We start from the raw sequence: 17,038 nt of genomic DNA, 5'->3' as shown, positions 1-17,038 counted from the left end.
TATCTGTGTAATGGTAACGTTTTCTCCTGTAGCTCTGTCAATATTATAAACTTGGATATTTATGATGGCTTGTTTCTCGTGGTAAAAAAAATCCCTTTTTTCAATGCAATATGTTCTTTGAACACATTTAATAGCTCCCTAGTTTTTAAATGACCCCAAATTCGGACCTGTATCAAGTGCGAATATTTTGTTCAGGGTTGGCCTTCTGTGGTTGTATCCAGCTGCCCTTGGCAAAGCAATTTATTACACATTTATGTTCCTCTACTCTCCAAATCAACACTAAGAGTTAAGTTAAGTCACTTGTTAAAAATAGAAATGTGTCCAATATTGCTACACAGCAATTTTTATACGACCGCAAAAATTTTAATTTAATAATACTGATAGTTTTCGCACTCTAACTTTAGTAAAAGTGAATAGAAATCAATGAAATTTTGACACAAGGTTTAGGACCACAAAAGGAAGGTTGGGATTGATTTTGAGAGTTTTGGTCCCAATATTTTAGGAATTAGGGGCCAAAAAGGGCCCAAATAAGCATTTTCTTGGTTTTCGCACTATAACTTTAGATTAAGTTAATAGAAATCTATGAAATTTTGACACAAGGTTTTGACCACAAAAGGAAGGTTTGGATTGATTTTGGGAGTTTTGGTTCCAACAGTTTAAGGAATTAGGGGCCAAAAAAGGGCCCTAATAAGCATTATTCTTGGTTTTCACACAATAACTTTAGTACAAAATGTATAAGTAAATAGAAATCAGTGAAATTTTGACACAAGGTTTATGACCACAAAAGGAAGGTTGGGATTGATTTTGGGAGTTGAGGTCCCAACAGTTAAGGAATTAGGGGCCAAAAAGGGGCCCAAATAAGCATTATTCTTGGTTTTCACACCATAACTTAAGTATAAGTAAATAGAAATCTATGAAATTTTAACACAAGGTTTATGACCGTAAAAGAAAGGTTGGGTTTGATTTTGGGAGTTTTGGTTCCAACAGTTTAGGAATTAGGGGCCAAATAAGCATTATTTTTGGTTTTTGCACAATAACTTTAGTATAAGTAAATAGAAATCTATGAAATTTAAACACAAGGTTTATGACCATAAAAGGAAGGTTGGGTTTGATTTTGGGAGTTTTGGTCCCAACAGTTTAGGAATAAGGGGCCGAAAGGGTCCAAAATTGAACTTTGTTTGATTTCATCAAAAATTGAATAATTGGGGTTCTTTGATATGCTAAATCTAACTGTGTATGTAGATTCTTAATTTTTGGTCCCGTTTTCAAATTGGTCTACATTAAGGTCCAAAGGGTCCAAAATTAAACTAAATTTGATTTTAACAAAAATTGAATTCTTGGGCTTTTTTGATATGCTGAATCTAAAAAGTACTTAGATTTTTGTTTATGGGCCCAGTTTTCAAGTTGGTTCAAATCAGGTTCCAAAATTATTATATTAAGTATTGTGCAATAGCAATAAATTTTCAATTGCACAGTATTCAGCAATAGCAAGAAATCTTCAATTGCACAGTATTGTGCAATAACAAGAAATTTTCAATTGCTCAGTATTGCGCAATAGCAAGAAATCTTCAATTGCACAGTATTGTGCAATAGCAAATATTTTCAATTGCACAGTATTGCGCAATAGCCAGAAATATCTAATTGCACAATATTGTGCAATAGCAAGACCAATTGATTGGAGTTATCTTTCTTTGTCCAGAATAGTAGTTGAGTCAACTTAAATCATTGTTTTATACAATATACAATGTATATTAACTTTTACTACCAACTGACAAATTAAAACAATCTTTACCATTCAGTGATAACAAGCACCTTTTGTTACATTTTAATATTTTATGATGTATTTAAATGAGTAGTTATTGTTGCAAACTCCATTCGAAATTTGAATTGAGATCAGTTTTGGGAAAGGGGGATGTGAAAAAAAATGGGGGGGGGGGGGGGGGGGGGGTAAATTTTTCTCATTTCAGATTTCATAAATAAAAAGAAAATTTCTTCAAACATTTTTTTGAGAGGATTAATATTCAACAGCATAGTGAATTGCTCTAAGGCAAAAAAAAATGTTAAGTTCATTAGACCACATTCATTCTGTGTCAGAAACCTATGCTGTGTCAACTATTTAATCACAATCCAAATTTAGAGCTGTAACCAGCTTGAATGTTGTGTCCATACTTGCCCAATTGTTCAGGGTTCAACCTCTGCGGTCGTATAAAGCTGCGTCCTGCGGAGCATCTGGTTTACTGTGTCGTATAATGCTATCATGGTGTCATCCGAAGTCACATTTTGTTTCCAGACAATAACTTAAGTTTAAGTGTATGGATCTCTATAGATTTTTACCAGAAGGTTCAATACCACTATTTTGGGGTTGATGGTCCCAACCATTTTGGAATTAGGGGCCAAAAATTAGCATTTTTTCTATTTTCAGGATAATAACTTGTGTATAAGTATTTCAATTGCTCTGAAATTTTTGGAGTTATGGTGCAAACAGTTTAGGAATTTAATGCAAAAAACGAGCATTCTTGTGTGTAAGGATCTCTCGTGACATTGTACCACACCATATCACAAAAGGAAGATTGGGATTGAGTTTAATTCATGTTTTTGGGGACAATTTTTCTCCTCTAGATTTTAGTAATTAAAAAGAAATTTCTTCTTTTTTTTTTGGGGGGGGGGTCAATTTGCAACAGCATAGTGTATTGCACAAAATCAAATCATTTAACCAATTCTAAAAGAGGGGCAAAAGATACCAGGGGAACAGTCAAATTCGTTAATCGAAATCAACTGACAACGCCATGGCTAAAAATGAAAAAGACTAGCAGGCAAATAATACTACACAAGAAACAACATAGAAAACTAAAGACTGAGGAACAGGAACCCCACCAAAAACTGGGGGGATCTCAGGTGCTCCTGAAGGGTAAGTAGATCCTGCTCTACATGTGGCACCTGTCGCGTTGCTTATACACATCCGGTAAATAGTCATAATTCGGTAGGTCACATTCATGAAAAGGGAAGGGGATTGTAGTTACGATGTAAGAAACATCCGATATCATGTCAAACGGTTATTCCATAACGGTCAGCCAACTCGTGATGGTGTCCATAAAATTAATGAAGGTATGATTTCAACTTTACCATTTGGAAATCTTGTTTTAATAGCCAACTTGTGAGCAGCAACCCTTTATCAAGGAAATCATCATAGGAAACACAAGCACAGGAATATCGTATCAATTGGAGATTTATACTCCGTATGCAGGCGCTGCTGGAATGTTGCTACATAGAAATGGAAAGTTCACAATTGGGAAGTTGAAATCATCTTGTTTGACGTAAAGTTTTGTTTTCAACCGACCCTCGTTGTCAATTTCTAGATGTAAGTCAAGATATGAGGCCGACTTAAATATCTGTTGTGTCCTCTATCTCTAGTTCGATGGGATAGATGCAATCAACATTGTCTCACGTTTAGCCCATAGCCTGGCATAATCCTCGACTGAATCCATCAGTATTTTGAAGTTGTATTTCCAATTGATGGATTTTGGCTCACGATATTTCGGACCTTTGGATAACACATTTCGCAGGAAGAGTTATTGACATTTTTGAGGTCACCGGTAATAACGTGGCGTGCCGGATTATATGTCAATTGGGAACTACATGTAGAAGTCTTCAATATTTAGATCCTGCAAAACGTGTTTGTAATTAAAAAATTTAGTTGCATTTGGTTTGGTATAGGTAGAAGAAATGATGGTACAGACTGATCTTTAAAATAAGAAGATATTGCCTAAGTTAACGCCATCGAGACCTTTGTTGGCAAAGGAGAGTTTGAGAAAAGATCTTTTCTCTTTCATCTTTCCCAATGCGAACTGGTTTGAAAAGTCTGTGACTTGCAATATCCGGATTGATAGCTGTAAATTTGTATTGCTTTGAATAAGGGTTTGTAACAGTGGTTTCCAAACATCAATTGACCACAGAATGAAGTAATGAATACGGCTTTTCAACGGTATAAATCGCAGCAGGTCATTAATTGAGACGTAATGCAGAGTAGGTGATGTATAATGACGATGACCATGAATGGTTCTTTTACTACAGTTATTCATATATGTCAAGAAATTAGTGCTGAATATTTCCCCCCTTACATTTGTAACCAGGTACACATGGATACAAATGGTACATGGGGAATTTACTAATTCTTGTCAACAGTAACGAGTTACGAATGGGTACAACGATACATGATTGCAAAAAATATAGCAGATTATACATTTTGTAACTGGTTACAACTGGGTACAAATGATTACTCTTATTGAGGATATTTATTATAGTTACCTATTTAGCACAGTGTTCTGAAAAATGGGTACAACTGGGTACAAATGGTTACATTAGTTTATAATCGGTATCTTATTATATAGATACTGTGGCTGAAATATTGGTTAAACTGGGTACAAATGGCTACACGTATTTATTATATAGTTATCTAATTAGATACCGTGTCCTGAAAAATGGGTACAAATGGTTACACTTATTTATTATAGTTATCTAATTAGATACCGTGTCCTGAAAATGGGTACAAATGGGTACAAATGGTTACACTTATTTATTATAGTTGCCTATATTAATACTGTGGCCTGAAACATGGGTACAAACTGTTACACTTATTTATTATATTTACCTATTTAGATATTGTGTCCTGAAACATGGGTACAACTGGGTACAAACGGTTACACTTATTTATTACAGTTACCTATATTTAGATACTCAGCGTGTCCTGAAATATTGTAACCACTTGTACCCATTTGTACCCAGCTTTAAGGACATAGTATTTATATATAATAAGTTGCTATAATAAATAGTTGTAACCACTTGTACCCAAACCGATATAAGGAGTATATGGCAGTGTCCAGTACTGTGGTAATTAACTTTTGGTGTATTTACGAGGGGGTTATCAAACTGCTTCAAGTTATCTTTTCGTACAATAAAATTATCATGAAAAATACATTGTTCTAAATGGACCAGTAGTTTAAAATCGCATAACGTTGTATTCAAGTTTTCCTGCCTCACTCATCTATTAATCTATATAATTAAAATATGTTGTGAGTTAAAACATCTGCGCCCAAACATCTGTGGCAACTGTCGATGAACTGTACAACGTATTCAATACAATTTGAAGAGCAATCGTTTATTTTATCTTAATAAAGTAAAGAAATTAGGGAAATGGATGGTAAAATCAAATTTAGAAGTGTAAAGTAGAAATGGGGAACGACTGCAAACAGCAAGTAGCAATTTGATTACTAGTGTCATCATCATTAATCATAAATCAACAATGTATTACATCACAGTTCTACTAAAACCAAAGAAATTTACGAGAAAACTACAAGTTCTTTTATTTGTCCTGCTTCTTTTTACTTGTTTTCCTAGTTTGTCGAATATTTTTTATCCAAACCGAAAGGATATGACCGTTTTGGAAAAGCCAATAGTATACGTGGTAATTCCTTTTGATGGGAGAGAAAACAAGTATGAGACCTACATGGAAAATTTGCAGAGAATTAAACGCAAAGAATGGAAGATTCAAACTATAGTGGTTCAACATGATGGAAATATTTCGCCATTTTCTCGAGCTTTTCTTTTAAATATTGGTATTCGCGAAGTCTTAAAGAGAAGAAGCGTAAAATGTATTGCAACACTTAACTTAGATGTTTCGATGCCTCCGAATGTGGATTTCTTTATGTGTGACAAACCTAAGGATGTTTGTGGAGATCTTACTTGTATAAATCATGTAGATGGGGTTTATGTGTCCTCAGCGAACATAGTCCTTGCATCTGCGGATCACTGGAAAGTTGTCAATGGATACACAAATAAAGCGTCAAAAAAAGAAGATGTGAAGGGAAATTTGTATCACAGATTTAAAGCCAGCGGACTTATTAGATCACATGAAAAACTTACTGACTTCGCAAACAAAAAAAGCTGTAAATGTATTGATCAAAATGCTGACGAGAGGAAGAAAAAAACAAAACAAATAATGTACCATTCAGATGATAGTAATGAATGGAAAACAGATGGCCTTACGAATACTAAATACTGTATTGATAAATCATATACCGACAAATTTGGATCAACAAGACTGAAGATAAATAGTACGTTAAAACTATCCAATAGTGAAATGGCAATGATTAAAAGACCTCTGTATACATCGGCTATTGTTCTTCTAAAATATAAATTGATTTTCTTTTGGAGTGAAAAATCAGGATGCACATATTGGAAACGAATTTTTCAATATATCCAAGGAATCAAAATGATAATGACAGAAGAAAATGCTCATCATGCCTTCAAAAATGGTCTGTTAACAATAACACATTTCAAAGATTCTGAAGTTTTGTCAGTTATGAACAATGACTCTTGGACAAAAGTTGCATTCGTAAGAGAGCCAAGAGAGCGAATACTCTCTTCTTTTCTGGACAAAGGTCTGGACGATCATTTCATGAAATATTTCTGTAAGAAAAAAGTAAAGTCTCTGTCTGAATTCATAAAGCTGATAAAAACTTGTAAAGATCGACATTGGGAGTCACAAGTTAGATTACCAAGGTGTTTCTATAATCATATAACCATTGGATATATGTCCGACATAAAATCATTTACAATGTTACTTCTCAAGAAAGTTGGAGCCTGGAATGATAATGTTGAAAAATGGCTTCAATCCAAAAATGTGTCTATTGCTACAAGACCACATGCACGAAATGCCAAGGAAAAAATACTGAAGTATTATACCCGTGAACTGGAACAAGACATTTTTGACATGTATGCTGATGAATATGATATATTTCATTTCGAAAAGAAATTATTTCATTCATAATTAAACAATTAAAAAAAAAACAATATACAGTCGTATATCATGATTAAGTCGTAATGTTGTTGCATCCATGTGACGAGAATTGATCAGTGGCGGATCCAGAAATTTTCATAAGTGGGGGCCCACTGACTGACCGAAGAGGGGGCCCGCTCCAGTCACGCTTCAGTGATTCCCTATATAAGCAACCATTTTTTTCCCCAAAAGGGGGGGCCTGGCCCCCTCCTAAATCCGCCTCTGTTGATAATATTTTCTTAACTGTGTCATCTCCACGTTTTGGTTTTCACATTTAAAAAAAAAAAGTTCTTGATACAAATTCAGTAGTAAGAAAACAAAGATGATACAAGGTATGCGGTATTTACTAGAATGAAATGGAAATAAGATTTTTTTTTCAGACAACTTTCCCAAAATACAAAATGACGTTGAATTCGTCCAATCAACATTTTTGTGATTTTGCCAATTTAATGACCAAGACATGTTTAACTTAATAAAATCCAGCTTTGGACAACTTGATAGAAACACATTTAAACACGACCTCCTAAAACATACAGACACAGACGATCTTCGTCCTATTAGAAATTCTCTATTTGACTTAATACGGAATCGAGAACAAACATACAATGATACAAAATTAATAGAAAGAACACAGCGTGACAATGGTCAGCCACTAGGTGAACAAATAGCGGATGACATATATATGTCAGTTATCAGTATCTTGAAGGAGCTAATAGTGCTTCTGAGTTGAGACAATGTATGTCAAAGAGCAAAAGAATAGCTACTATAATCCGATGAAACAGATTCTAAAATGTCCGATATTCTTAACAAAAAGTAAAATCACAAAATACTGAACTTAGAGGAAAATCAATTCGGAAAGTCCATAACCACATGGCAAAATTAAATAACAAAACGCATCAAAAACGAATGGACAAGAACTGTCATATTTCTGACTTGGTACAGGCATTTTCAAATGTAGAAAACGCTTGTTTTATAGCGCTAACCCTCTCACTTTGATGACAGTCTCATCAAATTCCGTTATATTTACATTGATGCGTTAACTAAACAGACACAATAAATAAAATAGTCAAAATATGGGTACATCAGTCATCATCGTATAACAATTTTTAAAGGAAGAATTTAACAGAACACAAAAACGTCTATCTACAAACACATTCATTGATTTGTGTGTCTGACGTCAGAAAATTTTATACGCCACATAGATTTGTCGTTCAATGTGCATAACTTACAAACAATTTTAAAATTTACATAGGCAATGTTAGCATATAGGGTTAAAAAATCAAAAGTATGTAAGAATAAATTTCAGAAATAGACCTAAGATTGAAAATAGTCCAAAAGTTATATAAAGAATTTATAAGAATCCACAAATAGTTTAATTCCACTACGCGATTGAATGATTTTGACGTTTATGGTTCAACGTATTTTGTAATTCATAATTGAAATATATCATAATGATATAAAATAGAACAATATCATACTGACGGGATCTTTTAAAGTACAGAGTCACGTTAACAAATTAGCAAGCAAAACAACTATAGTACTAACAATGAAAATACTATTGTGCTTTCAATGTTCTTGGAAATAAAACAGATGATTATTGATAATATGAAACCTATGAATGACAAAATTGACAAGCTCAACAAAAACTTTGAAAATGAAACAAAAATTCTGAAAAACAAGTTATATGAGAAAGACATATTAATAACAAACTTACAAATCCAAATACACGAGAAACAAAATGCAACAGAAAAAAAAAATCAACGAAAAATGACGCAACAACAGACCTTATGTTTATCAGTAAGCAACCGGTAACAAGTGACAATAACATCGTCCTTCACGAAAGTAAATCAAATGATTGCAATAATTGCGAAGAAGACAACAAAAATTACACTGAGTCTAAAAACTACGTTGATTACTAGTACTAAGTTTTACACTAACAAATGACATCCAATATGGTGAACTGGTGCGACCAATAGAGACAAAGGTAACCGACAATGATACAGCTATATTTCGAGGTGTTGTTAGAAAACGAACCAAACGAATTGTTTTGTATAATGTTATTGCCGACAAACCATACGAACTAGTAAATAGTGCAGTGAGAACGTATGCGGAACAGAAAGATGTACATATTACGTTTATAAAACTTTTGAAAAAGCGTGAAAATAGAGGTAAATCTACGTATATAATGCGCATGAATATAAATGAAGATGACTTTTTAAACAAAATTGAAACGGACAACCAGTTCTGGCCAAAGGGAATATACTGGAGGGATTACGTCCCCTACAGCTCAAATATAAACAACAACCCAACAGACTCAAAATGGGACTAATATTTATACTTTTTGTAATTACTCATATGTTTCGGGTTTCTACATGGAATATGAGAGGTGCAATGTTTGGTACCTCATACTTTCAGTCTGTGTTAAATGAATCAGATGTTTGTCTATTAACAGAACATTGGTTCAACGAAAACAATATTTCATTTTTGAGCACTTTTGCAGATAATTTCCATTTGGTATACAGTATTGGTATAAACTGTAATAATATTACAATTAAAGGTTCCGGTGGAACGGCAATTTTAGTACGAAAATCATTGAATTTAAAAATACAAAATCTTAATATTACAAATGATAGAATGTGTGGAGTAAAACTTTGTTTAGAGAAATATTATGACATGTGCTTTATATGTGTACTTTTACCCCTCCACAAGGTTTATATGAGTTATATTGATGAGTTATGTACATGCTATGACATGTATTCTGAAGATTGTACTACTATTGTAGGAGGTGACTGTAATATTGATTTAACACGTAATGCTACAAGTAGTAAATTAACTTGCTTTACAAATTTTTTAAATGATAGAAATTTATGTCCTGCACCATTACTGCATAGCAGAGTTGGTCCTAAATATACTTTTAGAAGTAAAGATTTTACCAAAAAAACATTATTAGATTATATTTGTATACCTGAATATTTGTCAAATGATATTTTTACCTTAGAGATTAAATCAAATTGTCCATATGAAGTTTCTGATCATTATCCAGTCTTTGTACAGTTGAATATTGATCTGCTAAGTAGGACGTCAAACGCATACAACATAAATAAAAAGACATTGAAATGGTCAAAAGCAGATGATTTTGAACTTAAGATGTATCAAACCGAAATCAACAAACTTTTAAACTTTGAGACAAACTCTGATAACTTATCAAAAGGTGATGTTGAGAGATTCTCCTCTCTTCCATTAAATGCTCTAGAGATAAAACCATAGATGTAGTATTACATCTATGATAAAACTAAACCGAACAGTTACAGAGCTGTGACATTAACATCAGTTTTAGGAATACTTTTAGAAAATATATTTTTGACTCGTATTCAAAAGCTTTTGGAAAATATTAACAATGTTGTACCTTATTTATCAACGATTTTTAAAATAACTTAACTATTAGAAAAAAAACTGTGGGTTAATGATTGGACACATACATATACCTACAATTTTACTAGCGGACGATACCACTTTACTTAGTGGCACAAAATCTGGTTTACAACAAATGCTGAATGTTGTGAATAAATATGCATATACATAGCGGTTGAAATACAACGCAACTAAGAGCAGTCACCTTCTTTTCAAACCATCAAAATCTACTATAAAGCATAATGAGACAAAGTATGAATTTGGTCTATGAAGCAAAGTATTATTTATGCTGGAACGTTGATTGATAGCAATATGAAATCATACGTCCGTACTGAAAAGGCGTGCAAAAAGATGAAAATGAATTTACATTCTCTATACGGTTTACTTATTTTACATAATTTGTCATCCTGCCTTCTTTTTTTTTTGCAAAGTTGCTCATCCTGCCTTATTTTTTTACTTAAAACTCCTGTCCTGCCTTTTTTTCAAATTTAATCCTAACCCCCCCCCCCCCCCCCCCGCCATAAAAATTAAATGGTAGCTCCCTTAGAAGTTAATGTATGAAGTCAGCCTGATATAAATAAAGGAGATATTTGGCAAGAAGAGGAACACGGTTGGTTCCAATGGGAACACAGATTGTTTGTTGAAAAACACGTCCTTAACATTATTTTATACACCAAAATGATAATAGTATCTAATAAACGAACCCAAACATGAAATCATTACATTGATCAAATGATCAGAAAAATTAGGCCAAGGTCAGATGAAACCTGCCAGACAGACATGAACACCATGTAATCATTCCATTCACCAAATATAGTATTAAATACAACTATAGCGTAGTATCTAAGATCATGGAAGTAAAAATGAATATAATACTTCCATGCTAAGATATAGACCTAATTATAAATAAATGGTGAATGTGTTCATGGGACAAAGATGATGCCCCTGCTTGCATATCATATAAATTTATAAAAGAACATAACTGAAGAATGGAAAAAGTGATGCTACCCAAATTTGTAATTGATATGAGTTTTGTGATAATAAGTAATTGTGTATAAGTCTCATAACATTTTGTTGAGGTTGCCTAGAGTTACAGAACAGAAACCAAAACCAGAGGCTCTTAAGAGCCTGTGTCGCTCACCTTGGTCTTTGTGCATATTAAACAAAGGACACAGATGGATTCATGACAAAATTGTGTTTTGGTAAGGTGATGTGTTTATAGATCTTACTTTACTGAACATTCTTGCTTCTTACAATTATCTCAATTTATAATGAACTTGGCCCCTTAGTTACAGAGGAAAATATTTTGTTAAAATTTACAAAAATTTACAAAATTTACAAAATTATTAAAAATTGACTATAAAGGGCAATAACTCCTTAAGGGGTCAACTGACCTTTTTGGTCATGTTGACTTGTTTGTGGATCTTACTTTGCTGAACATTATTGCTGTTTACAGTTTATATCTCTATAATAATATTCAAGATAATAACCAAAAACAGCAAAATTTCCTTAAAAATTTCCAATTCAGGGGCAGCAACCCAACAACCAGTTGTCGGATTCATCTGAAAATTTCAGGGCAGATAGATCTTGACTTGCAAAACAATTTAACCCCCATGTCTGAATTGCTCTTGATGCTTTGGTTTCAGAGTTATAAGCCAAAATCTACATTTCACCCCTATGTTCTATTTTTAGCCATGGTGGCCATCTTGGTTGGATGGCAGGGTCACTGCACACATTTTTGACACTAGATACCTAAATGATAATTATGGCCAAGTATGGTTAAATTTGGACCAGTAGTTTTAGAGAAGATTTTTGTAAAAGATTAGAAACAAGAATGTGTCCATAGTACACGGATGCCCCACTCGCACTATCATTTTCTATGTTCAGTGGACCGTGAAATTGGGGTCAAAATTATAATTTGGAATTATAATTAGAAAGATCATATCATAGGGAACATGTGTATTAAGTTTCAAGTTGATGTAACTTTAACTTCATCAAAAAACTACCTTGACCAAAAACTTTAACCTAAACTTCGCACTATCATTTTCTATGTTCAGTGGACCATGAAATTGGGGTCAAAACTATAATTTGGCATTAAAATTAGAAAGATCATATCATGGGAAACATGTGTACTAAGTTTCAAGTTGATTGGACTTCAACTTCTTCAAAAACTACCTTGACCTAAAACTTTAACCTGAAGCGAACGGACGCACAGACGAACGGATGCACAGACCAGAAAACATAATGCCCCTCTACTATCGTAGGTGGGGCATAAAAATTACGAAAATTGGTAAAAAATGACTTTAAAGGGCAATAACTCCTTAAGGGGTCAACTAACCCTTTTAGTCATAGTACCTTATTTGTAGATCTTACTTTGCTGAACATTATTGCAGTTTACAGTGTATCTCTATCTATAATAATCTTCAAGATAATAGCCAAAAAACGATATAATTTCCTTAAAATTGCCAATTCAGGGGCAGCAACCCAACAACCGGTTGTCCGATTCGTCTGAAACTTTACCTGATAAACAATTTAACCCATGTCAGATTTGCTCTAAATACTTTGGTTTCAGAGTTATCAGCCAAAATCTACATTTTACCCCTATGTTCTATTTTTAACCATGGTGGCCGTCTTGGTTGGTTGGCCGGGTCACCCCACACATTTTTTAAACTAGATACCCCAATAATGATTGTGGCCAGGTTTGGTTTAATTTGGTCCAGTAGTTTCAGAGGAGAAGATTTTTGTAAAAGCTAACGACGGACAACGACAACGACGGACGCAAAGTGATGAGAAAAGCTCACTTGGCCTTTCGGGCCAGGTGAACTAAAAAAAAACATCATTCTTTCCATTTGTAAACAGACACAACTCTAGAACGGTAAAGTTGACACCATCAAAATTCAAACTAAAAAACTAGAGGCTCTCAAGAGCCTGTGTCGCTCACCTGTTACTGTATTTACTGATGTCGGCCATCTTGGTTGGTAGGCGGGGTCATTAGGCAGCAACCATTTGATTTTCTGGGGGGGGGGGGGCTATGGGTTTTTTTTCTGGACAAAAACAATCTATTTTTTTCGCGACAAGTCGAAAACAATTTTTTCTTTCAATTTTAGCATTACATATAGTGGCAGTTGAGGGTGAAACAAACAATTTTTTTTTCTCAGAATCAAAAACAAATTATTTTTTTCTCCAAAAACTGGAAACAAACTTTTTTTTCCAAAAAAAACCATAGCCACCCCCCCCCCCCCCCCCCCAGAAAATCAAATGGTTGCTGCCTTAGACACTTTGATTTAAATTGTTAAATTTGGCCCATAGTTTTAGAAAAGAAGATGTTTGTACAATTTACCAAAATGACGAAAAAGTTGTTCAATATTGACTATAAAGGGGTTCTCTGACAATTTTGGCCATGTTGACTTATGTGTAGGTCTTACTTTGCTGAACATTATTGCTGTTTACAGTTTATATCTATCTATAATAGTATTCAAGATAATATCCAACCAGATGCTCCGCAGGGTGCAGCTTTATACGACCGCAGAGGTTGAACCCTGAATGGTTGGGGCAAGTATGGACACAACATTCAAGCTGGATTCAGCTCTAAATTTGGATTGTGATGAAATAGTTGACACAGCATAGGTTTCTGACACAGAATGAATGTGGTCTAATGAACTTAAAATATTTTTTTTGCCTTCCAGCAATTCACTATGCTGTTGAATATTAATCCTCTCAAAAAAATGCTTGAAGAAATTTTCTTTTTATTTATGAAATCTGAAATGAGAAAAATGTACCCCCCCCCCCCTTTTTTTTCACATCCCCATTTCCTTTTTTTCTAAAACTGATCTCAATTCAAATTTCTAATGGAGTTTGCAACAATAACTACTCATTTAAATACATCATAAAATATTAAAATGTAAAATAAAGTGCTTGTTATCACTGAATGGTAAAGATTGTTTTAATTTATCAGTTGGTAGTAAAAGTGAATATAAATTGTATATTGTATAAAACAATGATTTAAGTTGATTCAACTACTATTCTGGACAAAGAAAGATAACTCCAATTTAAAATTTCTTGCTATTGCACAATATTGTGCAATTAGATATTTCTTGCTATTGCGCAATACTGTGCAATTGAAAATATTTGCTATTGCACAATACTGTGCAATTGAAGATTTCTTGCTGTTGCGCAATACTGTGCAATTGAAAATTTCTTGTTATTGCATAATACTGTGCAATTGAAGATTTCTTGCTATTGCTGAATACTGTGCAATTGAAAATTTATTGCTATTGCACAATACTTAATATAATAATTTTGGATCCTGATTTGAACCAACTTGAAAACTGGGCCCATAATCAAAAATCTAAGTACATGTTTAGATTCAGCATATAAAAAAGCCCAAGAATTCAATTTTTGTTCAAATCAAACTTGGTTTAATTTTGGACCCTTTGGACTTTAATGTAGACCAATTTGAAAACGGGACCAAAAATTAAGAATCTACATACACAGTAAGATTTGACCCCAATTATTCAATTTTTGATGAAATCAAACAAAGTTTAATTTTGGACCTCGATTTAGACCAACTTGAAAACTGGGCCAATAATCAAAAATCTAAGTACATTTTTAGATTCAGCATATCAAAAAACCCCAAGGATTCAATTTTTGTTAAAATCAACTAAGTTTAATTTTTGACCCTTTGGACCTTAATGTAGACCAATTTGAAAACGGGACCAAAAATTAAGAATCTACATACACAGTTAGATTCGGCAAATCAAAGAACCCCAATTATTCAATTTTTGATGAAATCAAACAAAGTTCAATTTTGGACCCTTTGGGCCCCTTATTCCTAAACTGTTGGGACCAAAACTCCCAAAATCAAACCCAACCTTCCTTTTATGATTACAAACCTTGTGTTTAAAATTTCATAGATTTCTATTTACTTATACTAAAGTTATGGTACGAAAACCAAGAATAATGCTTATTTGGGCCCCTTTTTGGCCCCTTATTCCTAAACTGTTCAGACCTCAACTCCCAAAATCAATCCCAACCTTCCTTTTGTGGTCATAAACCTTGTGTTTAAATTTCATTGATTTCTATTTACTAATACTAAAGTTATTGTGCGAGAACCAAGAATAATGCTTATTTGGGCCCTTTTTTGGCCCCTTATTCCTAAACCGTTGGAACCAAAACACCCAAAATCAATCCCAACCTTTCTTTTGTGGTCATAAACCTCGTGTTAAAATTATATAGATTTCTATTCACTTTTACTACAGTTAGAGTGCGAAAACTAAAAGTATTCGGACGACGACGACGACACAAGACGACGACGATGACGACGACCTGACGACGACGCCAACGTGATAGCAATATACGACGAAAAATTAAAATTTTTGCGGTCGTATAAAAACTGCAAAATTTCCTTAAAATTACCAATTTTAGGGCAGCAACCCAACAACGAGTTGTAGGATTCATCTGAATTTGTGAGGGGATAGATCTTATTCTGATGGACATTTAAATCTTGAAAGATTTGCCCTAAATGTCTTAGTTTCAAAGATATAAAGCAAAAACTGCATTTTACCACTATGTTCTAATTTTAGCCATGTCGGCCATTTTGTTTGGTACATGTAGGTGGGGTCATCGGGAACATTTTTTAAACTATATACCACAATTATGATTGTGGCCAAGTTAGTTCAAATTTGGCCCAGTAGTTTCAGAGAAGATTTTTGTACAAGTTATAAAAAATGATGAAAAAGTTGTTAAAATTGACTATAAAGGGCAATAACTCCTTAAGGGGTTGACTGACAATTTTGGTCATGTTGACTTATTTGTAGGTCTTATTTTGCTGAACATTATTGCCCTAAATGTCTTAGTTTCAAAGATATAAAGCAGAAACTGCATTTTACCACTATGTTCTAATTTTAGCCATGTCGGCCATTTTGTTTGGTACATGTAAGGGGTTGACTGACAATTTTGGTCATGTTGACTTATTTGTAGGTCTTATTTTGCTGAACATTGTTGCTGTTTACAGTTTATCTCTATCTATAAAAGTATTCAAGATAATAACCCAAAACTGCAAAATTTCCTTAAAATTACCAATTCAGGGGCAGCAACCCAACAACAAGTTGTCCGATTCGTCTGAAAATTTTAGGGCAGATAGATCTTGACCTGATCAACAATTTTACCCCCATGTCAGATTTGCTCTACATGCTTTGGTTTTAAAGATATAAGCCAAAATATACATTTTATCCCTGTGTTCTGTTTTTAGCCATGGCGGCCATCTTGGTTTGATGGCTGGGTCACCGGACACATTTTTTAAACTAGATACCCCAAGGATGATTGTGGCCAAGTTTGGTTAAATTTGGCCCAGTAGTTTCAGAGGAGAAGAATTTTGTAAAAGTTTACGGAAAACGTACGAGGGACGATGGACACAGGACGAAGGACGCCAAGTGATGAGGAAAGCTCACTTGACCTTTCAGGTCAGGTGAGCTAAAAATGAACATTGACCATGCAATGTACCATGAAAATGGGGTTATGGTCAGATGAAACCTGCCAGTCTGACATGTACACCTTGAAATCATTCAACACCCCAAATATAATTGACCAATTACTTATAGTATCTGAGATAGTAACTTGACTATGAAAACTTAACCTTGAACACTGATCCATCAAATAAGGTTGAGATATGGTGAACCTTGTCTAATGGTCATGTAGACTTTGCAAGGAACCTTTAAAACAGATATGACTATTCTTTTACACATAATGAAGGAGTATTTCACATAATATTTTTTTTTTTCATGCAGTCATGGA

This window comes from Mytilus edulis, chromosome 2 (genome assembly GCF_963676685.1).
Source record: "Mytilus edulis chromosome 2, xbMytEdul2.2, whole genome shotgun sequence".
NCBI classification, from domain to species: Eukaryota; Metazoa; Mollusca; class Bivalvia; order Mytilida; family Mytilidae; genus Mytilus; species Mytilus edulis.
The sequence above is the reverse complement of the archived record's forward strand: the minus strand, read 5'-3'. Positions refer to the sequence as shown.